Raw genomic sequence first — 26462 nt, forward strand, 5'->3', positions numbered from 1 at the left:
CTTAGCTAAAAAAGAAACAAACTCTTCAGAAACTATCATAATTTGGTGACCTGGAGGAAGTCTCCTCCATTTCCCTAGAGGTTAACAGAGGAGAGCACATGGTCAATTAAGGCACAAACACCACTTTCATATTAAAATTCAAGGTGGTTCAGTGGTGTTGTAAGACTTAATACCTGTAGGAGGTGATATGCATCCATGACAGCAACGCTCTGAGCTTAGATGGGCTGGGTCAACACTGAAGGACATTTTAAGGATTCCTCTGCTCCCATCTCTCCTTTCAACCACTACATCGTCATTTCCCCAAATCCTTTCATGTATCCCACACAGAGATGTACACAAGGTGTGCGTCCCAGACTGGATTCCTTCTGGTTCCCTCAGCAGGACGAAAAAACAACGGCTCAGTCTCTGCCTTTGAATTCAAGGTGACAGTAGGATTTTTGTTCTCTTTTTTTTTTTTAAAAAAAAAAAAAGCTTTATTCTTCTCAAAACTCACTTTTGGATAATGAAAGGAAACCAGGGAAATCAGTTCTTCTGTTCCCATTGGAAAGAGCGACTATTGAGTTTGACTAAAGTCTAAAGTTATTTTTGCAGATTAATTTTCCTTTCAGCTTACTCTATCAGATGTCTAACCAAAATCCACAGACGACAAAGATTTATATAGCAAGAGGTATGCTGCTCCCTTTGAGGCGAGTGTCCCACAGGTTGCCAGACCTTGATGAGATTGCTTGGTGCCATGTCTTACAGCAATACAAGCTGCTTACAACCTCTGGAAGCTCCTGCCACCTCAGTGCAGCACCTGCTCCTCTCTGCAATCTCTGGCCATGTTTGGTGAAGATTCTGCTTCTGTGGACCCCCTCACACTGAACGAGGCTCCTGCTGCCCCAGCTCAAAGCTCCCTATTGCCCAGGGTGACTGCGTAGATCCTGGGTGACTGGTCACAGTGACCACTTCTGGATGACCCAGCCCTGTACCTCAAGTGCTCCTGCTTCTCTCCAAAGGCAATCTGAAGACACGCACTAACCTTGGGGGGAAAAAAAGGAGCTTTGATAAAGGAAAGCCACCTTAATTTCAACCAGTGGAGGGCAGTCACATACATACACAACAGCCAGCATCCTACTGCCTGATATTGATTAAAAATGCACCTTTTTTTCCATTCCCATTCATCAGAAGAGTTTCAGTGTTTCCCATTCTGCCTTATTTAAGTCCGTGCCCTCCTTCAGGACACTTAAGCAGCATCCCATGGGCATGCAGAGTATATTCTCTTGAAATTAGGCTACAAAACCTGAATTCTTCCAGACTCCCTGCTCAGAAGTTCTGCTCTTCTTACCATATAGAAGGACCAGCCACACCTTACAAGCAAACCACATATCAGAACACCAATACTTTCCACCTTGTATTTCAGAATTTAACAAAGTTCCAAATTACTGATGAATCTCCCCAGGTGGTTTTTTTTTTCCTCAGATGTGAGGCTTAAATGTCAGGGTGCTACCCAAACTGTGCAAAAGAATACAGAAGCTGTGATCCACCACAAGCAGATCAGCACTAGCATGCCTTCAAACAAACTTTACCCATCTAGGCGATACGTGCAGCACATGAAGGAAAAAGACAAGTGAAGGCCATATAGGCCCCGTGTCAAACAAGCTAACTCACAGAAGGCAGCAGTGCAGCCCCCCCCAGACAGCGGTTTCATCCGTGCTATCTGGAGATGAAAGGCTATTATCTTCAGAGCCTTGACAAAACAGCAAACCAAATCAAATTATGCTTTAGCGAGAGGTAATCCAATAGTTTCAGCTGAGCAACTGTTTGAACAGTCATAGTGTTCTGGTACAAAGGTTGAAAATCAATAATTCCTAAGTCCAGCTCAAGGAGATCTTAAGAAAATGGAAAACAAAGCACTCATTTTCCTTCATCACCCCAGCAAGCTCAGATCCCCTTCTGCAGCTCAACCAAGAGAGCTCAGCTGAAGCCCAGCACAAGCAGAACTGCAAGCTGTGTCAGCTGAAGCCATCACCCTGCACTTGTAGGAACAAGCTGGTCACTGTGTGCTGCAAACCTAAGGAGAATACATCAGTCACAGTGAGTAACTTGGGCTCTGGAGGCAAGGAGCCTGCTTGTGAGCTGGCTATAAATAGTCAAGGACGAGGGGTATTTTCTGCCTCTGATGCATGCCTGCCTGCCCTGCTGCACAAACCCTTTGAGGCTTGTATCAGTCTGCCTTCATGGAAGCTCTTATGATTCAAAAAAGCAGGAGATGGAGGGAAAGGGTTTGTTCAGGAGAGCCCAACCACTCTAACTTCTATACCTTGGGGCAGGACATCCTGCAAGTAATGTCCTTGCTCAGTACTTAGCTGGAAGACCCAGGGAAAGACAGATGCTCCTGGAAGAGACTCCTTTCTCTCCAGTTTTTACAGATATTCAACTTTTCATCACAATTTTGTTCGATTGGAAAAGTCTCTTTAAGATCTCTGCTAATCTAGGATGCTGAGCATCATCATTTCCTGGCAAAATATTGTTGATCAACAAATACTAAAGAAGCAACCAAAAAAGAAGAGGGAGCCAGCCCAACAGACATCAGTGCTCTTCCTCTGACCTCAAAGGATCCCCTGCACCCAAACCTGTTTTGGGCACGGGGTTCTTGTCAAGTGAAGTTTGCCTGTGTGTTCCTGCGCCACAACACTGCACCAAACAACAGCAAAACCCTGAGGCCTTTCAGCCAGGAGCTCAGCACTCTACAACCAAGCCCCACTTTTCAGTATCACTGGAAAAAAAGGGGAAGAGGGGCTGTGTGGGTTTGGATGTGCCACCTGGTCCTGCACCCACACCAGTGCATCTCTTAATACATACCCATGAAATACATGGGAAGATGTACAAAGGAGAAGCTGAAGTGTCAAGGAACTTCACTTCCCACCTCTTGAGAGTATAATACGAACCAACAGAGCAGAAAGAAACGTAAAACATCATTTATCAAAGCAGCAACAGAATTCTCTGTCAAAGGCAAGATTTCACAACAAAGATGCTTTTGGCATGGGTGGATTCCTGACAAAACAACGAAGCAACGTGAATGATATATGATTGTTTCTTTGCACAGACTGCCGAAAAGCTTTCAGAAGCTTTATAAAATTGGAGCTACTTATGTCTAAGAGCTACAGTGTAAAGGTGGGGAGGGAGCTTCCCGCGTGCAGCTTTCATGACAGCACTCAGCAAGAGGCATGCTGCTCCTCGAGCACTCTCCCTTCCCTCTCACCGAGCTCAGGGTCAGCAATCTGCAGAGCTGGGTCCCTGCTTTTGTTCCCCTGCCTCCCTCACTTCTCCCGTGTTTTCCCTACCCTCCCTTTGATGGAAAGAATGATGATAATGCCAATGAGGTGATTTGAAGCCTTGCTCCTGGCTGCTCTAAATGCAGCCACGTGAAGCAGCAGGATTCTGCTGGTGACATTTGGACCACAAATGAAGTCCCCAAGAGTAATAAACAATCAGGTAAAGAAATCTGGAAAGAAATTACCCAGCACACCTCGTCTTCTTGGCCCCCACGAGATCCATATAAAATGTGTTAATGCATCTGATTATGATCTAAATTACATACAGAGGCTCCTGCCAAGCACTCAGTGAAGTTTCTTTATTGTTAAGTTGGAAGCTGTTTAAGAACGGTCCAGTCATCATGTTTCAAATTAGATTTGGGAAAAAAAACATTTTCCTACTTCTGCTGGCTCAGAACATGGGCTTGTGGGAGAAAGTCGATGCGTGGTTTTTCTCTGCTGAAGTGAGAGCAGGAGAAGTGGTGACAGCACTAAAGCGAGTCAGCCTATTGCCTGTCCTTGTATCATGACCCGAGCTGAGCAGATTTACTGTACAGTGGCATGCCAGAAAGTGACTGCAAATGCAGCTGGCTTTTGAGATGCATTTTTCCTGAAAAGGGAGAAGAACCACCACAGTGCTTGCACATACACTGCTACCTTCCACACACTACAGAACCTGGAAATAGTTTCTGAAAATGTTACATTTGGTAAGAATGGCTTGAAAAGCATCACACAAGGCCTTGTCCATACCTGCAAGGGCCGGCTTAGCTGTTGCTCTGGCCCAAACCAGCAAATCACTATGTTGTTTGGAGGCAGGCAAGAAAGCTGTTTTTCTCCCCTTACTTTCACCTAAACCTCAGACCAACCCAAGCTGTGTTATCTTCTGCTGACATCTGACTGAGCCTTCGCTGCACTGCTCAGCACCAGCTCTGCCCTCCACTGCTGGTTGCACATGTTAGAGGCAGAGCCAAGGTCACCTTGCTCAAGAAGCTGTTTTTTTACAAGCAAGGTCTCTATATATTAAAGATCCATCTTCCATCTATTACCCCTGCCCTTCAAGACATACAGCTGTAGCAACAACCACATAAATACAGACTGGGAGGGCCTGACAGGAAACAGCTAGCACATAATAGCTCTGACACAGTTACATTGCACTACCCATACCTGTAATACACACCACAGATAGCTGCCTGCACCTCATCTCAAGGCATACAGCTCACTGTCAGCATGGCACATCACTTCTCATATTCACAGCCAGTGTCCAGCATAAGAGGCACCTGAAGGTACCTACCCCTCCCAGTTCCTGTGCTGTGTGAAGACATCAGCCGATACAAATAACTGCTGGCTGAAACTGATACTGCTCCATGGGATGACGCTAGAAGCCAGGCATCAGAAAGCACATTTAAGAGAAGCCTGTACTGCCCAGCACGTGTGTGCTAGGGCTCACATTTGGGCAGCTCAGCTTTCACCTCCAGAGACCTACAACAGGGCAGCAAGATAAACAATGCAGAGACTAGGGGAGATGTTAGACCTGATGTTAGACCTGAGACATCCTTGGCCTTTTAGTGTTTTTTTCCTATAGGTATTAACAAGGCAATAAGGTTATGAATGTGAGCAGCACTCCTGCTTGCAGTGAAACTCAGTGTAAAAAGATGAGATTTTGGTAGTCAGCTTGTGCAGAACTCAGCCCAAGCCTTGTATCAGCAGTTCTGCAGGAAATTAGGGCTAGAACTTCCATTTCTAGCCAGCACTGTAATCCAGGGGTTTCAACAGCAAAGGTGTTTTAATGAAGGATCACAGGCTGGATCTCAGCCAGCCGACAGCACTGTGCTAAAAGGAAGTCTTCATCTCCACAATACACTGAACAACACGCTAGGTGCTTGAAAACAAAGCCTACGCTAACAACCAGATTTTAACCTGAAATTCTGCATGTTGGCATTCTCTTCTGCTGCAGGTATAACTGATTCCCTTACACCATGCTTATTTTCTCTCCATCTAAAGGGAAAAAAAAAGAATTTTCTCTTTCAGCTTAACTTTGAGGCAAGATGGAAGACCACAGCCTTCCTCAAAGAAGTGAGATCTTTTGAACTCAAAGTCAGCAGGCTCTCACAGGAGCTGAGCTCAGGGGCTGCTCTGGAATAAATCAAAAAGGATTTACTCTTTCACTCAAACAAGGCAGAAAAAATCCCCTAGATGTACAGATTTTCAGCTGGGGATAGGAAGATAGTTATTAGGTTAAAAAAAAAAAGGACAAAAATGAAAAAAAAAAGAAAAGACAACTTACAGGAGTGCCATTATGGCTTAATTGCCATGATCCTGTAAGCTAAATGCTACCTGCATGGCTGGATTTCCTGAAAGAAGTCACCAGCACAGTTGCTAAGTCTGCTGGAAGCAGTTCAACCTAAGTACATGTGGAGCAGATGCTCCGAACTCGACACAAGGACACAGCACTCCTGGACAACTCTGTGGACAGCAAGTCAAAACAGGGGCTTGAACTGGTCATGCATCATTAGAGACGCAGCTGTGATTTCTCACAGATTAGCAGAGTTCGAGGGCACATGGGACCCTGCGAGCACCCAGTCTGCTTCTTGCTGTGTCACAGGATTTGGATTTCATCCAAGTTTTCCTAAGAGCAGGAGTTGGATCTGGCAACCTTAAATAACTGTGTTCCAGTAACAACTCATGTGCTATTTGCACCCTGCTGCCTCAACAGATTTGCCTGGGATACAACAGCCCTTTAGTGCCCTTGAGCCTTTGGCTCCTGGTTCAAGCCCAGATCCATCAGCAGTTTCATCAGTACTTCACAGCTCAGTGAGGAACACAAATTCCCATCCTCTGGCTTCATTACAGGAGTGACAGGAAAGTTGGGGAAGAAGAAATGTGCTGCTGGCAGCAGCTTCCAGCCTCTGCAGTGAGATTGCCCATGCTCCCCTGTCAATCACATACCCTCATGTTAGCTGTGCATCAGCAGCCCATGGACTAATCCCTACACGGTGAGCCTCCCTTGGCTATGAAGTTTGTTGAGGTAAGAAGAGAAATGTTCTGATCACACACATCATTTCAGAGCCCAACCTCCCTGCAGAACTGTGTGCCAGGATTGGGATCCTCAGCACGCCAGTGAGCTCAGCCCGTTCATGACAATCAATGCTTCTTTAAAAAAAACAGAATTTAAATTGCTGAAATCAGAATCTTGTGAAACATCACTTCTTTGCCTGCAGCTCTGCCAAGTGAAGTTGGCGAGGGCTTTTGGCAAATTGCAAGTGATTAAATGAAAGAGTGGGTGGCCAAACACATAAAGGGCTTGACTCAGATGCTGTGAGTGACACCGCACCGGTGCTGTCCAGCTTTCCCCATCTGTTACCATTACTGTAATGTATATGGTGAGAAGGGAAAACGGCGCTGGAAAATCACAGAGATGTTTTGGTAGATGGTTAAAATACAGCAGGGAAGCAGCAATTTCATGGCAGGTGTAAAGCAGACCCGTACTGCAGAGCTTGGCTGTGCCTTACCTGCTGCACTGCTTCTTGGCTCAGAGCTGTCCTGCATCACACATCAATCCTTCACTACTTTTCTTCTTTCCCTTAGTGTTGATCTCAAGGGTGCTTCTCTTTAATACAAAAAACAAACAGAACCATATGTACTTAAGAAACACATTACCCATTGCCTAGAGGCATTGTGCAAGAGATGCTGCCCATTAGCGTGCTGGCTAAAAACATGCATTCCAGAAGAGATTCGTGAAGCACCAAAGCTCCCATGGAGCTGAACTGCGCTGGAGGACACAAGCCATGGCAACAGGCATACAGCAAAGGACACCTTGGGTACCATGATACCCCAAGCCAGGAGGAATAGCCACAGAAGCACAGCGAGGAGCGACCAGCACGTTTCATAAATACCAGGCTCTTAACAAGAAAGGATATTTCAAGTCTCTCATAGCTAACGGGAGGAGACGAAGGTCACCAGCTCTGTGCTCCATCAGCATAAAGCCAGCTTGCAGCGAACACCTCCAGGGATGGTGACTCCACCACCACCCTGGGCAGCCCGTGCCAATGCATTATTACTCTTTCAGAGAAGAAACTGTTCCTAATATCCAATGTGTTCTCAGCTCCCTTAGCATAAAACACTTCCACGACAGCACTTGGCAGCCAGCAGCTCTGGAGTACACACACACTGAACCATTCCCCACCATAAAAAGGCAGCTACTTCACTCCCTCAATGCCCAGGGGAGCACCACAAATCCCCTGCCCTGTTCCACAACACCCCAGGAAATCCACCACCAGATCCACATTCAAGTCCAGCGACTCCCAGTAATTCCTCATCCCTTTTTCCTAGCTCAAAACCCACTTTAGACACAATTCTGCTGCAAATAATCATTTAAACATACAGAAAACTGAAAGAAAACAAAGTACCTTCTGCTAACTGAAGCTTGAGGATACAGGACTGCTGCTCAGCAGCCGATGTCTCTGCTGCATGTGGCATTCCCTTTTGTTTCAGAACATAAGCGCTGTGGATCAGGGCCATGCCCATCCTGCTTTCATACTCCTACACAGCTCTGGCAGCCAGCACAAGCAGCACATCCCAAGTCTCCCTCTTCCCACCCTTACCGTTGCTAACGTGTTCCATGTTCGCTGCCTAAGCTCTGCTGTCAGGGACAAGAAAGGAGCTTTGGTGGCTGTTGCTGGGCTCTGGCATGGAGGTTGGCAGCTGCCTATAAAAGCTCCTCCATTCTCTTCTGTTCAGCTGGCAAAATGCTTCCCAAGCTCCTGCATCTCTGAGTTGAGAAGCAGTAAACACGCTGCAAAGGGAGCTCTTCTCTCTTGCAAGCTGCAAGGGATGGCATGTTTCCATCTGCAAAAGGCTACAAGGTGTCTGCAGAAACAGGAACTAATAGCCATGGCCCCTCCAATCCCAGCTCCTCCCAGAACTGCAAACTCCTTCCAGAGTTCCTCAGAAACCACAAGTGATGGTGTTACTCAACAGCCACAGCTGAGGATTTTATTTCAACAAGTCCTGCAAAACCCACGAGCAACAGGACACAAGTCCAGCACCTGCACACTGTGCTAGCTGGCAAGGCTTTAGTGCAAGCTTTGAATGCATACAGTTCACAAAATAAAAACCTATATTGGTTAATTCTTTAAGTCCGGGTCCATGAAACTCAAGACACACTGCTCCTGGGGCAAAGGACCTAAGAATGGGGACACGTACGAATGGTGAGCACCTTTTAACCCACTGCTCAATGCGATACTCAAACTTGCATCATCCCAACTAATCACTCTCCTGAGTCTTTCAAGCACAATTCTAACACAAAGGTGCTCATGGGATGAACAACACCTCACAATAAAAGCAATGCCTCCTCTCTAACAAACTCTGTTTACCACATAATGTAAAACTTACAAGATATATTAGTGACAGCGACCAGAGTACAATATTAACAGCAGCAGCATTACACCACCACCAGCTCACCCTAAAAGAAAGGCTGTTTCTCTCCCCACTCCCCATCAGAGATGCAGTAGCAAGGAGCTGTTACAGCTACATTTTATTTTTTATTAGTTCTTACAAGCCAACTATGCTAAAAGATTGCATCAGGAATTTAAACTGCAGTTGTCAGCAGAAGTGAAGGACATTGTGGGATACATTTTACTCTAGCTCTTTTATTGCTGGCTCCTTGGAGTGATTCAAGCAGCTTAAGGACTTGAGAGGTACTGTCACAACAATACCTGGCCCTTAGCAAGCTGCCATTTAATTAAAAAAAAAAAAGCAACCAGCAGCCTTTACAGCACTGACTGGACACACAGAACAAGAGTCAACAACTGCAGATTGCTACCAAAGTGCTCCCCGTGGAGATGTGCCTTCTGAGACATTGCTTGTGCTCGATAGAAGGGGAGGTGGTTCCACAGCACATGGGAAACACTGATTTCTGCAGCCCTGCACACATCTGTGACATGGTAACACAGCTGACTTCACCTCCCCTAGGCTACAAATGAAGCGTGGGATCTGCCGAGGCGTGTGATGGGCTCTCCATTGGATGGACTGCAGAGGGATGGAACAGGCTGTAATTGGGTTTGGTGTGTCCTGCCCACTACTGCCCTATCACTCAGGTGCAGTAATGGCACTTCCCTGAGTGCCAGTCTCCAGAGAAGAGGGCAGAGGGCTGGAATGCAGCATGACTGGCTCAGACCTAGGCCAGGAAAGACTCAAACAGCACTGGTACAAGCAGAAATGCTTTCAAGATTCCCATGACAGAAGGCAGCTGCTTTTTGTCCAGGCACCATGTAGGGGTTCTGCTGGACTCTTCACTGCTGACAATCAAAAAAATGATTTAATTTGCATCAGTTATCCCTTCAACTTGTTGCTATGCACCAACTCAAGTGCTTGGAGCTGGAAAGGGATGCTGATCTTCAGCCCTACCCAGCTCTGCTGGGCAGAGCACACCACACTGCTCCAACATCCCCTGCCTGCCTGCCCGGCACAGCACTCGCTCCTACATGCCATAATGAGAACTAACCTGGAAAAGGGAAGAGCACAGTATCTTGGGAGAGAGTGGAAGCACCACTGAATCCTAACTCAGAAGAAGACAGAAGGCAGCTGAACCCAGGTCACTGCTTGCCTGGGGCATGGGAAGAGGCAGCCTTGCTGTCTGCACCATCTCAATTACACCGCTGAGCTGAAGCAAGAACCCAACCTATGTATCCTAAGGCAAAAGGCAGCTTTATTTGTTGCCTCCAAAGTGTCCCTGTTATGAAGGTGAAGTTTTCTGCAGGATCCGATGCTCTACAGGTAATTTATTTTGACCTGCAGAGACAGAAGCTTCAGCGCAGTTTTCAACCACAAGAAATTCCCACACCAACAACCTGAGCAACTCCAAGATAAAACCACCCAACCCCTAACCCCGACCCCAACCACGATGCTGCTGCCTGCTCTATTGGAAAATAGCTTGTTGTCAGCTCCTAGCATGCTGCAGGTCCCTCCATGTCACCCTCTGCACGTGCAGACACTGCACCAAGAGTTGTTCCACAGTGCCCAGAGCAAGAGCTGAAGATGCCCCTGTGAAGTCATTAGGAACAAACAGAATGTGCTTTGTGAAGCATGGGATTTTTAAGCAGAGATGGCTCTTGCAACCAGACATGGGATTTTGTGGTTCTTAAGCCTGGAAGCAATTTTTTACTGCATTAGAAGTGCTTCAGGTCACCTTTGATGCAGAGAGTCACCTGTCAGCTGTCAGATGGTGGCTCAGTAATGCAGTATCTGCTCCTTACCCATGGGCTCAGAGCCTCATGAACCCCTGTGCCATCTGTACATTGCATGTTTGCACTCCAAGACACTTCTTTGATGTGCTGGCCTTCGGTGAGCTGAAGCCCCTAAAGGTCTTTGAAGATAACAGCAATCTGCATAGAATTATATACTTAATGGATAAGGAATCCCTCCATTCCTTGAAACATGAGTTTTGTTGTTAAAAAAATGCATGTGAATTAAATTGCATTTCAGTCTTTAATTCTCATTTATTTTGCTAAGCAAACAGGGCTGCATTTGGCGCAGATGGAGGAGAATGGCACACACCACAGAGACGTGCTCACCATCATTGCTGCTCACACTGCTGTCAGCCTTAACCCAGCTCCTGGTTGCTGCTGTCCATGGGAGGAAGGCAGCTCTCTGCTGCAGAGAAGGAATACCAGTGAGCTTATGCACACATGAGAATCACTTGGAAAATGAGAGTATGGATGCTTAGGGCAAAGCTAAGCCATTGAGTATGTTGGACCAGGCTGGGTATCAGAAAACAATTATTTTCTGAAAGAGCAGTGATGCGCAGCTGCCCAGGGAGGTGGTGGGGTCAGCATCCCTGGAGGCGTTCCAGAACCATGGGGATGTGGCACTGAGGGATGTGGGCAGTGGGCACGGTGGGGTGGATTGGGTTGAACCTGGGGGTCTGAGAGGTCCTTTCCAACCTTTAAGATTTCATGATTGTAACAGGTGTTGGAGATGGGAAATTTCCAATGTAAACAAATAAGATCCTTCTGGAAATTAAACCCAGCACCTCAGATGCAGACCCAGCTGAGCTCACCTTCCATCCAGCAAGAACTGAGGATGGAGAATTTGCAGTCCCAGGTGGCTGTGAGCAATGTGCTTACCAGGAGCTAGGGAAAGCAAAGCAGAAACCTAATGGCATTGTGGAATATTTGGATGTATCAGTCCTCTCCTCTGACCTCCTTCTTCTGCAGCTTGCTAAATGTGACCATTTTTTCCACTTCTCCTTTCAATATCCACTGAAAAGCTTTTACTTTCACCCATCAGTACCAAAACCAACACAATCTGCTTTCATCTCATCTTCTCCTGACAATTACATCCACTTGCTTCCCTATTTTCTTTTCTTTCAAGGCTTTCATCCACGCTGCTTTTTTATCTCACTCACCTGCCTGTACCATCATTATTTCCATACTGTCCCCCATGCTATTATGTATCTAAAACCTGCTTTCAGCATGGCTATTTAAGCCCATTCTCCTGCACTCAGGTAGATGCATATTTCTGTTGAACCTACAGCAGACCCTCCAGCTTCTGCTGTACTAAATGATATTAAGGAGATGCAAAAGTCCAGTGGAAGTTTGGACAATGCAAAACATTAAATAGAGCTCTTTGATATTTAAGAGCTGAAAGTTTTCCAGGCTAATGCAGGCAACGTCACATAAAACTGGCAACATAACCATCTGGGCCCATTAACTACACTTGGTCTATAGCATTTGCTGTCTGAATTGTTTATGCCTCGTTTGAGCACACAGACTACCCAGCATATTAATGCTCTGCAAAAGAATGTGGAGAATAGAACTAGAAATGAGGGACCATTTGGGGTGCCTGTTGTTATGCCAGAATGACGATGAGGCACAGAGACACAACTCTTGATCACGTGCCTTTAAATGACCCAGTGAATACTGAAATCCCACACTGACAAAGCTCTCCTCTAAAAAATCCCTCAATTCCTTCCACGTGCTCAAGTCAGCCAATTGAGCTGTTATGATGAGAGCATTGTAGAGAGTAGGGCTTGATATGAGAAAAGGACAAGTGCACAAGGATGCTCCATGCAGAAATAAGGTGGATAAGGAGCAGAACAGTGCCAGGATTCATTTTTGCAGAAGAAAAAGATAGCCAAGGAAAAAATCCTTTGTAACACAGGAGAAAAGAACTTTCAGATAGAAGCCATTTGCTTACTGCTTATGCTCAAGAAGACATTTAGGGATAAACACTGGATCTTCAAATGAAGGTCCTCTGTGGTTGGCTTGTGCTGCTTCACCCAAAGTCATCCAACCCCCTGTTGGAGATATCACACATCCTTTTCACATTAGAGCAGTTGGGTGGCATGAATAATTAGCATGCAAGCAGAGGGATGCTCAGCAGGGGTAAATTAGCTGCTTCAGAGAAAAGCAAGAGGCACATTTAGAGCCTGTTCCTGCACAGAAGTCCTTCCCTGCGCTGCAGACAGATAATGCAGCAAAGCACATAGGAGCAGCACTTCCCTTTGAGAACGCTTCCTAAGCTTCCCATCAGCTGTGGAAATTTATTCAAAAGGAAGTGGTCCGAGCAAGAACTTCCAGCATTCTCCTGTGCAAAAATCACTCTCGCTACGGCGTTTTGCTTTCACAGCAGAAATGATGCTAAGGGATTTTGCCCCCAGAAAAAGGGAACAGAAACCGCCTTTGCAGTGTCTCTGTGCAGAACTGTACTGGCACAAGCTGTTCAGAAGCCACCTCCTGATGTGGTCTGTGTTGTGACACTGGACTGATACATCCCATGCCTTCCTTTGTGACCATGCCACGGGCTTTCTGCATGAGCAGAACAGATTCAGTATCTCTGCATCTCAGCATCCCCACAGATAAAGTGTCGCTGCGTGTCTCCCTGTGAGCCCAAATACCTCCTTTCAGTCACAGGACCTCCAAAGAAGCTCTGAGGCTTGGTCCAAAGAGACAGAATCCATCCCCTCCTGGTCATTTCCTCCAATGCCCAATCACAGCAGTGCCTATCTCCTAACCTCCCACTCTGTACCACTCAAACTTCTCATCCCTCCAGCAGACCTGGCAGTACCCAGCACTCTCTCCCCAAGCAAGGGAGTTCGGTTTTGTTTGTTCCAGACACAGCAGGAGATTTAAGAAGTTCAAGTCCAGATCCTTCTCCCCCTTCTCCCCTGCCCTGCTGCTCTCTGCACATGTTCTTTAGCTTTTCCCACGTCTATTTTAAAAGTACGGATACGAGAGCTATAGAAGCTACTTCACCAGCATCCCCATGGAATCAGCTTTGGGAAGCAAAAACATCCTTTTTCCCTATCCCCTACTTGCACATCCATAGATGGCATTACTCACTGCTGCACCATCGCTCTGGGAACTCGAGCAGGCTGGTGGGCTGGGACAAGCCCCAAACCTCTTCCCAGTGCCCACATCTCTCCAGGCAAAGCCTCTGTCCTGGAATGCTTCAAATCCGGTTTGTGGGAGCGGTGGTTTCATAAAGTCATCTGGATTACTCCAAGCCATTTATCATATTCTAATAATGATTTATGACTCCATCGGTTTTCTGAAGCCCACAGATTTTCTCAGCACCAATTCTGCACCCAATGAAGATCATCAGAATAGCCAGGATGAAGTTATTACTACGAATTACTACGTTCAAACTTACTATGAACTACTGTGATCACATCTGCAGTGCTGCAGCTTTATCACAGCCTTTATGTGACTTTTATTTCTCATACTGGTAAAGAAATGAGCAGAGATGAGGGCTTAAACCTCCTTCAACAGCTCTGGCACGGCCCAGCCACCCAACACTGAACTTGATCACAGCTGTGATATACCACAAGTTCAAAGGAAGCACACTCCCACCTAAAAGCACAAGATAATCCAGCCCATTTCTTTTCACTATGGATGAATGAATTAAGTAGGAAAAGTCATCCTTAAAAATAAATCTGATTGTCTACTGACCATTAAACAAAATTAACTTAGAAAACCAGCCAATCTAAGTGTAAGAATTTGAGAAGAGGTTTCTTTCAGCCTTATGAGGCTCAGAGGTAGGGAGGGACTGGGAACAGGAGGGGAATCACCTCTTTGAAAGGGGAGATAACAGCAGGACAAGGGGAAATGGTTTGAATTTGAGGGAGGGAAGATTGAGGTTGGATGTCAGGGGGAAGTTCTTTACAGAGAGAGAGGTGAGGTGCTGGAACAGCTGCCCAGAGAGGCTGTGATGCCCCGTCCATCCCTGCAGGTGTTCAAGGCCAGGTTGGATGGGGCCCTGGGCAGCCTGGGCTGCTATGAAATGTGGAGGTTGGTGGCCCTGCGTGTGGCAGGGGGTTGGAGCTTCATGATCCTTGAGGTCCCTTCCAACCCAACCATTCTGTGATTCCGTGATTCCATGAACAGCAGCTTCTACTAACCTAGAAATGACTCAGATCTCAATGTACCCACATACAGATACACATTTTACTGCCTTCACCGGCATACAACCATACACGCATACATATTTTCACACACACAGAGCACCAGCCCCACTAACCTTGCACAACCAGATACGGGGTCTCCAAAAAGCACCCAGTGCTCTGAGAACGATACTCTCACAGCACGCTTCCAGCACCTTCCCAAAGTCACACACACTGTAACAGCAGCAAGGAGAGGATCCAGTTCCAGGGAGGCATTCAGCAGTGCTTAAGCAACACAGCTTTTCTCTCTCCTGCTCCAACTCCCTGCCCCTATTCCCCAGCACATTTCCAAATTGGCTCAATTTTGGTGCATTTGCATGGGAACTGCAAAAGAGACATCTGCCAAACATCAAGTCATTGCTCCCAAGAGCAGGGGCAAGGCAGCTTAGAAGGGAAAAAATGGTCACTGTGCTTCCAGTTTTATTTTTTTCAGTGTAAGAACTGTGTATTTTCTCAGCCTCGTTCTCCACAACAGCTGAATTGTTTTCACTGGAGCATTCCCAAGCAGCACATCCCTTTGCAGACAACTCGCCGAAACCATGTTTGACAAAATATAAGCCATTGAAAATAAGGTTTTCAAACACAGAGCACCTGGCAAGCTTTTAATAATGACTATTTCCATCAGCCCCAACTGCACCGACCAGCAAACTGCTGGCCAAACAGCAGAGAGGTTTTACATCAACAACCATCTATTCCCACAGGGAAATTGTGGCTGGAAGATGCTTAGAAACCATTTACCTTTCCCAGATGGAATCTGCATTGATCTCCTTTCTCTCATTACCTACCTTAATTTGCAGTTTTGTTGCATTGTCTAATTAAGGACACATGTTCCTTTGGATAAAGATCTCAACATCTTGCTCATCCATAAAAGTTACTCAGCACAGACGCTGCCTTGCAAGCAAAACCATTGATTTTAGCCATGAAGGTACCAGTTTCACATGAGCATCCTAACAAGTGCATTTAAGCAAAATTCTCTTTAAGCATCCTTGTGTTCATGCATGGATCCCTCACAGCAGGATTTCTGAGCGAGCAGAAGTTGAATGCTTGTTGTGATACACAGTATTTCCATAATCAGGATTTCATGTTACTCAAAAGCAGTTATTTTTTTTTCTTAGAGTCTCCAGCAATCCCTGAAACACGTACAGCTTGGGACAAAGGAGATGGTGAGCAGTTGCACACCCTGTGGTATCTCAGGGGTTGATGAAAAACAGCAGGGAGACACTCCCAGACACCTTGCTGCCTGTATCTGCCTCTCCATATCCACGGCCCATGAAATCCCGTACTGCACAAACCCAGGGGCAGCTGAGCTAAATGCACTGAGAGCATACAACAAAGAGACAGAGAGCTCTGTGAAGGACGCAGATACAACCTGACACTGCTGGTCCTTTGGGCTCCTTCCTTTTGGCAGCAGGGATCTCCATGAGGTCCCATCAAATAGAAATGACTCAAGCAAGTGATCTTCCTGAGGGTGATGGAGAAGCATGGGCTCTGTAAGGCTCAGGGATAAGAACATCAAATCAAGGCCTGGGAAATTCATGATGCCCTTAGGAAAATAACCTGGTAAGGTCTTACAGTGTTAAGTCCTGCCTCTCTACCACAAACTCAGTGGTGCTGGGAGGAGCTGAAGATGCAATGAATATCAACAACACAAAATCAGGGAACAATGCTGGCATCCAGTAAACTGACCGATGCATTTGGACAGCAGCAAGCTACTAGCAAGCTGGTGAGCTCCTGGCAACCTGCCCTTAAGCCCTGCAGCTCCCACAGCAAGGCAACAGCAAGAGAAGACAGAAGGTCAGTCTGCAACACTGTTAGCCCAGGGCCAACACTTATGTGCTAGCTGCCTTCCACAGGAAGGAGGGAGCATTTGTGCTCATCTACAGCTTCCCAGGTTAGAAGGAAGCCCTCGGAGCACATCTCATTTACAAGCAAAACCAGACAGCAACTTTATGGTCACTAAGCTACCTGCACATAGCAAGCGGTGCAAAAATCTGCAAGGACTTCCGATTCGCTGTTATTAACACATTCTTTGTATTAATCTTCCCCAAGTGCTCCATTGTGCAAATTAATGTATGACCCTCTACTGAAAACCACTGTAACTCTCTCCCTGAACATACCACAGAGCTTAAACACATGAAAGCAGAGAGCCTGAAGAAGCTGATGAGAATCATTTGCCAGTACATTGGGAAGGACAATCTAGTTTTATGGGACATTTTATAGTATGTTTTTCCAAATTAAAACTACAACAGTTCCCAAATGGAAGCTGCACCATTTCAACTTCAACCTTAAAAATACTTTGTTGTTGTTGTTGTTGCTGTTGTTGTTTTTAAAAACATGCAAAGCTTCAGGAAATCTGAGCCCACGGAAAGGCTGGCAGCTCCCTGCATTGCTCAGAGAAGACTCAGACATGATGGCACAAACCCTGACACATTTTTTTGGTCAAAGATTCAAATAATGAGAAAAGTTAGTTTCAGAACAGCAGCAAAGTTTGCCCTTATTTCTACAATGCGTGCATCAGACTGTGGAAAATTTCCTTACAAAGCTCCAGGCATCTACACAGGCAGCTGGAGTGGGAAATGTATTCCCTTGCTCACAGTGTGCTAATCCAGTGACTCTGAGCTAAATAGCTTGCTTCTGCAAATTGATTATTTTAGTTTTTCAAGTGTCCCATATAGATGTAACGTGGCTCTAATACACTTTCCAAGTCACAGCTTTTTCCCAGGAAGCAACGACTAAAGCTTGAATGTAGCTTTTAATTTGCATCATCAATGCTTAACGCAGACAATAGTCTGGCTCATCCCTTCATGCTTGTTCTGGTGCTGGAAAGGCAACAAAGAACAGAGTATTTTTGTCAAGCACTTGCAAATGCACAGAATTGGAGAAGATATGGGAGATGAAGCAGGGTCTTTACTTACTTCTGAGAGCATGCAAAGGCAGAATCTGGCACCATCTGCATATCATAGAATGGCCTGGGTTGAAAAGGACCACAATGATCATCTAGTTTCAACCCCCTGCTATGTGCAGGGTCGCCAACCACACGAGCAGGCTGCCCAGAGCCACATCCAGCCTGGCCTTGAACGCTACCTTGCAGAGATGGCACATGTTCCTAATTTGTTAAGGACAAACGCAGAAATGGTTTCACCTACAGGGCTGAAAAGCACAGGTCACCTTCCCTTGACCAGGCAGCTCCAGCCACCTGTCCTCGTTCCTTCCCCAGGCACTTCTCATCCCATTCCTAATGCTGCCCTTACTCTGATTTCTGGCTCCTTCCCAAACCCTCTCTCTCCCCTCCTCCCTTCTCTTTGGTGTCGTTGCCAACACCCACTTCCAATCTCCATTACAGTTTCTGCTGGGTGCAGAGATCCTGTTACAGCTGATCATTGCAACACTGCTTGTGCTTTGCATTAAGGGAGGATTGAGTTATGCCACAGCTCAACAAAGCCCACGACACTGCCAGTAACCACTATCAGAGCTTTCACTCTGCCTGATGGAAGAGAAAACCACCTTGGCCATTCTAGAGAGGCCAACACAGAGAACAGTTTTGGTTGTAACAGGATCTCATAACAGAGTAAAACTTGTGCTGTCAACACAAGCAGGACTCACCATGCTGGAGAAGTTTTCCTTTTTCCAAAGGATTTCAGGCAGCACAGTCAGAAGCAGAAGCACCACCTTATCCCACACCTGTTCCCCAAATTAGTCTCCAAACGTGTGCTCCTGGTCGATCTTCCCAGTGGGTCTATCCTGTACTCACAGATCTTTTTATAAAGTGATTACAAATGCTTCTTTCAAACAGTATAATATCAATCCCAGGGACAGAAAGCTCTCAGTGGTTGCTATCTCCCTGCCACATGGTTCCAGGGGATCCATGCCATGGCTTCCCCTGAACCCATTCTTTGCTAGATGGGGCACTGAAGGAGATCTGTAAGCAACATGCTCCCAACTCAGGTAACCACAACAGAAAGTGCAGGTGTCCAGATTCACTTCTGCATGCTAAAAATCCCAGGACACTTCAAGTCCATAATAAGAATACCAATTACAGATATTTAATGTGATAATTTGACAGGCTGAGGGAGCTGGGCTTGTTCAGCCTGGAGAAAAGAAGGCTGCGGGGTGACCTCATTGCAGCCTTCAGTACCTAAAGGGAGCCTACAAACAGGAGGGGAAATAACTGCAGCACAAGGGGAAATGGTTTAAGTTGAAGGAGGGAAGATTTAGGTTGGATGTCAGGGGGAAGTTCTTTACCATGAGAGCAGTGAGGTGCTGGAACAGCTGCCCAGAGAGGCTGTGGATGCCCCGTCCATCCCTGGAGGTGTTCAAGGCCAGGTTGGATGGGGCCCTGGGCAGCCTGGGCTGCTATGAAATGTGGAGGTTGGTGGCCCTGCATGTGGCAGGGGGTTGGAGCTTCATGATCCTTGAGGTCCCTTCCAACCCAACCATTCTGTGATTCTGCAAAAAGCGAATTATCATAATGAACCTCTGTCTCTTTCAGATAAGTAATTTCAGAACAATCAAGATCATGGTGATAGGGCTGAAATACAGAATAAGAACGTTGAACACTGATCCCACGAACAGAGCTGGGGAATACCTCCTCATGATCCTTTCCCAGAAAAACATCCCCATTCCTCCTCCATGCACTCAAAAGGAGGATCTGCAGTATTCATTATCTACATTTGATGGCACACAGAGGGAGCAGTACAGGAAATTTTTATAAAAGATTCAGAGCAAAACCAAGTCCTGCAGCCCTGAAGATGATTTAGTGGCACAAGGGTGGTGAGGTGGTCTTTCTCAACGCGCATTTGTGACACTTCATATAAATAGTTTTGTATAATGGCAAAAAATGTCACACAGGGGAAAAGAGAAGTCATTTAGGAAGTCAGCTGTGGGAAAAGGGATTCTTTATGACTTCTACCAGATATAAATTTCCTCTGTCAAATCCAGCAGGAGAACATTAATGCTTTGTTGGGTGAATGTAAGAACTTGCCACAGACGTGGGACAAAAGAGGCTGCTGGAGTGCTCCAACTCTGTCCACACAGCCTTGACTTCTCCAGCCACTCTTGCAGCTCCCAGGAGTTACCATAAGTTACCAGTTACCAACCTGCTGGGACACGGCAAGGGGAATTCAATCACACAATCAGTAAGGTTGGAAAAGACCCCTAAGATCCTCCAGTCCAACTGTCCACCTACACTGGTATCACCCAGTAAAACACATCCCTAGGTATCACAGCTGCCCTTTCTTAAACACCTCCAAGGGTGGTGACTCCACCACTTCCCTGGGCAGCCTGTTCCAATGCATCAGCCCTCTTTCTGAGAGGAAAAAAGGAAGGAAAAGCTCAGACTGCCAGTGTGAGAATGGGCTGATAAAGCTGCACTGCAGTTAATGAGGATTTCCTGCTTTTGAAGCTGCAAAAGCAGTTTAGGTTGTTGGGTTTTTTTTCTTTCCTTAGGAATTAACTCAAAACGTCAGCACAAGTAGCAGGAGAAGGAAGTAAAAACAAAGAAGAAAGTGCAATGGATTATTGCACACAACCTCCACCTACAGTCTGAACCTGTCTCCTCATCTGTCATTCCTCATTTGGCCTTCTCTTCCTCTGCTTCCAGCTCCATTCCTCATGCAGCTCCTCCAGCCTTGGTCCTCTTCCTCCCATCAGAAAAGCCTAACCCATGGTTCAGAAGACACCAAGCACCAAGGATACATTTCAATGGGCACCAAACTGATAAACTTACCTAAATGACACAGTGAGCTGCCACATTAAACATGGCAGACAGGGGTGTTGCTGTTTACTTCACCATACGACAAGAGAGCTTCACCATCACTACTTAATGTACAACACAGATTACCTGAACATCTAGATATCAAGAAGCAGTAATTAGGTAAATTAAGGAAAGAAAGAGCTAAGTAATTTGCCCATGGCCACTGGACAGCGACAGAGGAACGGTTGGCATTTAGGAGTCTCTTCTTTACAGCTTGGTCCCAAAGCCCTAATGCAACCCCAGAGATCAGTTCAGGAGCTGTCAGACAAAGCATTAGCATCCCAAAACGTGAGAATCTCAAACGACCAGTGGGGAAAGCTGTGGAACAGCCAAAGCCAACTTTCTCCCCGCTCCTTTCCTCTCCACCCACAAAGCCAGGAGTTCTGCTGGCTGAGTGATTTTAGGAGAGATGGAATGAATGGTTGACTGATAACAGGCAGAAAAGCAAACAGAAGTCCCTCACCCCCCTCGTGCTCAGGTCTCAAAGAACTGAAGGCTGAAGGAAGGGTCACTTGTTTGGCTGGGCTGCCTGAGACACGCCGTACAGTACAAGCTCCTTTGTGAGCGAGCAAAGCTGCAGACAGAAGGATAAAATAAAGCCTTGCAGGCACTGCAGCAGCAGGAGGCATTGCCAGAGATGTCACAGCCCTGCTCTGGAAACCCTGCTGCTGTGCATGGGATGAGGAAGCTGCCTGGCCCCCAGGCTTCCGGAGAAAGCACTGCAGGGAGCAGAGCAGAGCAGGATACACTTACAGGATCAGAGTGCCTACGGCTCAGCTGCCCTGGTACTCCAAAAACCCTGGAGACAAGAGTAACTAATTAATAGGCAGTCATGGGATGTAAGTGAGCAGTTAGATATTTAGGATTAATTTAATTACTTCAGCCTCAAACACATCCCAAAATTATACAGCAAGAGATTCTCCTTCCAGCTTCCCCCTTGTACAGCAATACTCATTACCTGCCCCCAGCTCGGGTGCAGCTCCCAACACTGCCAACAGTAGAGCTTTCCTTGGGAGAGGTTTCTGGCAGCCTAGCTGATTTTCAACATTAAGATGTAATAAAAAAGGAAATTCATGAATTGGCTGCAGCAATTTGAGGAAGATTTGTGGCCATAGCAACATTACTATAATCTATGCTGCAGGGAACAAAAGGTACTTTGATCGTGTTGTTCCCTACCCTCTCCAACCCTCCCATAATGAGAGACACTGGCATCCAGACACTCTCCAGTCCCCCAGAAGCCCATGTGTGCTCTCCCACTCACTACTGCTGACTTGAAATCACTGTGCCAGGAGTAGATAACAACATAACTCTTGGCACATTCTCAACCTTATAAAACCATGTTTATTGCTGGCCTGTGTCACACAGCTGCTGCCTTCCTTCCTATCGCTCACCATACAAGCTTAATCTCATATTCACCTACAGCATCTGGAATCTCACATTCACTTCATGCCCAGCCCATGTCCTAACAGAGGCCTGACTTCCCTTCAGGCCTGCAGGCATTCCTGTAAGGAGAACAATAAAAAGAAATGCTGAGAAGTAAACCCAGCGAGCTGCCTGCCTGCTCTATGTGCCTCCTTCATCTGCCCACCAAGCCGAATGTAGGTGGACATTAATACCCTCCTTGTTCTTAGCTCTGCAAATCAGGGGTAGCTGCCTCGTGCTTCCTGCCCCCCAGAAACAACATCTGGGCTCTTCATGGTCATTTGAGCTCTTTTCCCACAACGAGGAGCCGGGAATGCAGAAAGGTGGAGCACTGAAGGGGAAAAGACAGCAAACTTCCCAAATTAGTAGCAAAGAGCACAGGGCTGCAGTAATTCTACAGCTGGGATAGCTCAGCAGCAGCGATTGCAATCTGTCCACTTAATTTGGCCCTGCAGTTTCTATTAGAAGCACGCTAGGAGGAAATTCCTGTACAGCAGTTACAGTGAGGGGTGTTGGGTGACTGGGGCTTTATTCCCAGCTGTGTCTCAGACCTTCCGTGCAACCTCAGGGAATTCGCTTCGTCTGCTCCAGTTTGCAGCATTCCTCAGGAACTCACAGGGGATCTCAACAGAATGCTACAAATAGCAACTGAGGCTAGGAATGTAATCAAGAGCAACTTCCTGTTCAGAAGGACGTAAAGCATCTTACAAATTTGCCTGCAACAAGACCAAAGGACTTAATTACACAGAATTGATCCATCTGGTGCCTTCAACCATCCCACTTGGATAGGAATTCAAGGAGATGCTCGTGCCAAGCCATGCCTGTAGCCCCACACTACCACAGAACTCAATCTGGGAACTGATTTCTCTTGATGGTCTCAAATGATGACTTAGGAGACACGAAAAAAGTAACAATAATAATCTAGTATCTCTTGCTAGTCTGGGTTAAATTATTTCATAGCTTTCAAACTCCAAAATAAAACCCAGGTGCAGGAGTGGGGCACACCAGGAGCACACAAGAACTCTCTGTGAAACCCTCCTGCCCTCTTTTCTTCCATCAACCCCAAACTGCATGGTTCAAGAAGAAAAGAATAAAAGGAAGGAGGAGAGGGGTGCTTATTTCTTGTACTTTGGTAATGCAGCTTTGGCATTTGAAATTCTGTTAGAATTGAATGTATCCTGGCACTGGGCACCTTTTCCTAGCTCATCTTTGAGGTAATCTGGAAAGAAAAGATGCAGAAGTGGAAACCCACTGTCAGTATGCACACTCCCACCTCGCTTTATGTATCCAAACCCACCTGCAGCACAGCAATCCAACGAGTTACTCAGCATGTTTGCGTTACAGGATTCACAGCTCAGAGCTTTGCCAGATCCCTGGAAGAAAGGCAGCAGAGCATTGCCTCGCACTCATGTCAACCATCACGCGCCAGTCTGAAGGCAGAGCACAACTCTGCAGTGCTCAGAGAACAGACAAAGCTGTGCTTTGCTTCCAGGGTGTCACGAGTACCACTTGGCAACACTGACCTGCTGTGCTGCACAACATCTGACACCGCCTCCTCCTGGGCTCCTGCTGTGTACAATTCCCACAGCTCTGAAATGGCTCTGAGAAATTCACTGTTAAGAATACAGCATCGCTGGGGCTTTCCAAGACCGCCCCAGGTGATGCTAAAATAATTGGTACTGTTGCCTCTGGATTTGGTGAGGGCAGAACTGGAGCAAGGTGGAGTATGGGAAATCCCCAAATCACCCCAACACCTGACTCCCCATCTATGGAAGGTGTGAAGTTAAAGGTTGGCCCTCATCTGTTTGTTTTGGCTTTTTTTTTTTTTTTTTACACTTATGGCTTTGAGTCAAATTCAGAAGTTCAGTACAAAGTCAGGTTTTGCAAAAGGCTAGGTGATAGCTCCTTAATAACAGAAAGCTAAGCAGAGGCTGACTAATTTACAGAGCAGCCCAGGATGCCCACCATTCCTCTTTCACAATGTGCAACATCACCAAACTCTAGGAACAGATCCTGCACAGCACCACTTCTAAGCCCAGGAAGCCCAGCAGGGTTATCTTTTCCCATTTGCAAGCCAAGAACCTCTGCCAGCTTTTCAAAGCAAAGTTTCCCAAACACCAGCCATGACTTCTGACTCAACACTCCAGTAGCAGATTCCTCCTCTACCCCAGCTGGTGGTGTGATGTCTCCTCACATGCATAACACCCACTCATCACAAATGAAGCCCAGTGCTTTATAGCATGAAATAGACTTTGCAAACACGTGAACTAACCATGCAAAATAGCCATTTGTTCAGGCTTAATGCACACCGGCCCATTCCTTGGCAGAACAGCGGTAAAAGGCAGTGCAGGAGATTTGTGGGGATTGCTGCAGGGTGGAGAGGAACAACTGCAGCCTCTTCCATCAGCAGAGGGGTGGCCAGCAGGGACAGGGAGGTGATTGTCCCCCTCTACTCTGCCCTCATGAAGCCCCATCTGCAGTGCTGTGTCCAGGTCTGCAGCTCCCAGTACAAGAAAGACAGGGAGCTGTTGGAGAGGGTCCAGAGGAGCCACAAAGATGATCAGGGGGCTGGAGCACCTCCCCTACGAAGACAGGCTGAGGGAGCTGGGCTTGTTCAGCCTGGAGAAAAGAAGGCTGCAGGGTGACCTCATGGCAGCCTTTCAGTACCTAAAGGGAGCCTACAAACAGGAGGGGAATCAACTCTTTGAAAGGGTGGATAACAGCAGGACAAGGGGAAATGGATTCAAGTTGAAGGAGGGAAGATTGAGGTTGGATGTCAGGGGGAAGTTCTTTACCATGAGAGCAGTGAGGTGCTGGAACAGCTGCCCAGAGAGGCTGTGGATGCCCCGTCCATCCCTGGAGGTGTTCAAGGCCAGGTTGGATGGGGCCCTGGGCAGCCTGGGCTGCTATGAAATGTGGAGGTTGGTGGCCCTGCTTGTGGAGGGGGGTTGGAGCTTCGTGATCCTTGAGGTCCCTTCCAACCCAGGCCATTTGTGATTCTGTGAAAAGCTTCAGCCAAGTTTGGATGCTTCTCAACACTGTCCACCAGTGAGCTGCCCAGCACCAACAGCAAAGCCGTAATTAAGGAACAAGAACTTTGGAGACAACGCACACGTGAATGAATGCTCACAGATCAGATGAATTCTACATTTCCCTTAATCCCAAAATCTTAAGCTTTCATAGAATCAATAAGGTTGGAAAAGATCTCCAAGATTACCTAATCCAATCCTCAACCCATTACTACCATGCCCACTAAGCCATGTCCCCGAGTGCCACATCCCCATGATTCCTGAACACTTCCAGAGACAGCAACTCATAGAATCATAGAATCACAGAATGGCCTGGGTTGCAAAGGCCCACAGTGCTCATCCAGTTCCAACCCCCTGCTGTGTGCAGGTCACCAACCAGCAGCCCAGGCTGCCCAGAGCCACATCCAGCCTGGCCTTGAATGCCTGCAGGGATGGGGCATCCACAGCCTCCTTGGGCAACCTGTTCCAGTGCCTCACCACCCTCTGGGGGAAAATCTTCCTCCTATGATCCAACGTAAACCTCCCCTGTCAAACTCCATTAACAGAGAACAGAACTGTATTCCATCAAAGTGCCTGCATTTCGTACTGCACAGAGAAGCTCTGCATCGCCTTCAATTTTGCACTGTGCACTTTGCACAACAGACTTTTCCAAAGCCTCTGCGGAACTGTCACATCAGAGGGAAACTCAGGAACCTTTACATGCAGAGACATTTGGAGAGGGGCAATCCCATTAAGGATGACAGAGACTAGATTAATTCAGGTTCAAGCTCAGTCTTCACATTCATTCAAACTGGGGACAACAAACCCAAATCCAGACTTCGGTCAGATGCAGAATCATAGAATCATAGAATCACCACGGTTGGAAAAGCCCCACAGGATCACCCAGTCCAACCATGCACTGATCACCAATAGTTCTCACTAAACCATGCCCCTCAACACACACTTTGATTCCCAATAAATAACCCTCATGACTTGACTCCTATGCAAAACATTGAGTTTTGGTAGGGTTTAGTTTTTGTCCTTATTTCAAAAGTATCAGCATCTCCACTGACGATCAATGGGGTCAGCTAACCAGAACAGACAGCAGACCTGTACACAACACTTGCTGAATATTACACACAAGTACTTCTCTCCATGCAAAGCTGCTCCAAGCAGTCACTTCCCCACAATCCCATAGGGCCCTGGTACACAAATGCTGTCTGTAGCAGTTTGCTCCTTCAGCCATGATTTTTTTTTTTTTATTAATTTATTAATTTATTTATTAATTAATAAGAAATGCACGTATACGAAAGGCAACTCGAAGATATGGAAATGACCTAAATAATGGTAATTTCCTGGTAATTTCACATACCTCTAGAACTTGCAGTACCTCAAGCAATCAGCACACACTGGTCACACAGATAACAGCTGGTGGCTTTTAACTTTGCTATCTGAGACACCCTTTCCATTGTGCACATCTCTGATAAGCACCCAGCTGTTGCAAACAAGAACCACGAGGCTGAAGTCTCAGATCTCTTTTGATT

General features: G+C 46.6%; 1 protein-coding gene across 5 annotated transcripts in view; it reads right to left on the reverse strand.

Moving 5' to 3' along the window:
- EXTL3 (exostosin like glycosyltransferase 3) overlaps nucleotides 1–26462 on the reverse strand; it is a 115366-nt gene that overhangs the window by 44484 nt on the left and 44420 nt on the right. Inside the window, exon 2 of one of the 5 annotated variants that reach the window (XM_042883516.1) lies at nucleotides 6806–6903. The exons of the other annotated variants lie outside the window; for them this stretch is intronic. The gene's annotated coding sequence lies outside the window, so the exon portion shown is untranslated. The remainder of the gene's footprint in view (nucleotides 1–6805; nucleotides 6904–26462) is intronic. 5 annotated transcript variants of the gene reach the window in all.

This window comes from Lagopus leucura, unplaced genomic scaffold (assembly GCF_019238085.1).
Source record: "Lagopus leucura isolate 7727_CA_CO unplaced genomic scaffold, USGS_WTPT01 Super-Scaffold_100038, whole genome shotgun sequence".
In the NCBI taxonomy this organism is placed as follows: domain Eukaryota; kingdom Metazoa; phylum Chordata; class Aves; order Galliformes; family Phasianidae; genus Lagopus; species Lagopus leucura.